The sequence below is a fragment of the Python bivittatus genome, unplaced genomic scaffold, assembly GCF_059951505.1.
Source record: "Python bivittatus isolate LINGU-HERP-01145 unplaced genomic scaffold, Pbiv_v1 ctg000480_np1212, whole genome shotgun sequence".
Classification (NCBI taxonomy): Eukaryota; Metazoa; Chordata; class Lepidosauria; order Squamata; family Pythonidae; genus Python; species Python bivittatus.
The window spans coordinates 9,462,294-9,462,618 of record NW_028277075.1 but is presented as its reverse complement, the minus strand read 5'-3'; positions in this window follow the sequence as shown (position 1 = coordinate 9,462,618).

Sequence of the window (325 nt, the reverse complement as noted above, 5' to 3'; positions counted from 1 at the left end):
CCTTCCCAGCTTCCAGTGGTAACAACATTGCCACGGGCGCTCTTAAAGGCACAGAGCCCTCTCTCAATCCCCGTCGAAAACCATAGCTCACAAGATACACCCAGCCTCTCTGCCCCTGATGCTGCACGCGTGCTGGGCGAGGGGGCTGCATTTGGCCACTTTTATTCGGAAGGAAGAGCGATGAATTGGGCTACGGAGAAGCAGTCAGTCAGAAATAACAACTGTCCATCTCTTTTCTCATCTCCTGCTGAGGGTGGAAAAGAAAAAAAGAGGGATTTGCCACTACCCTCATCCTGATGTCACCTCTTTCTTTACCCCTGGACCT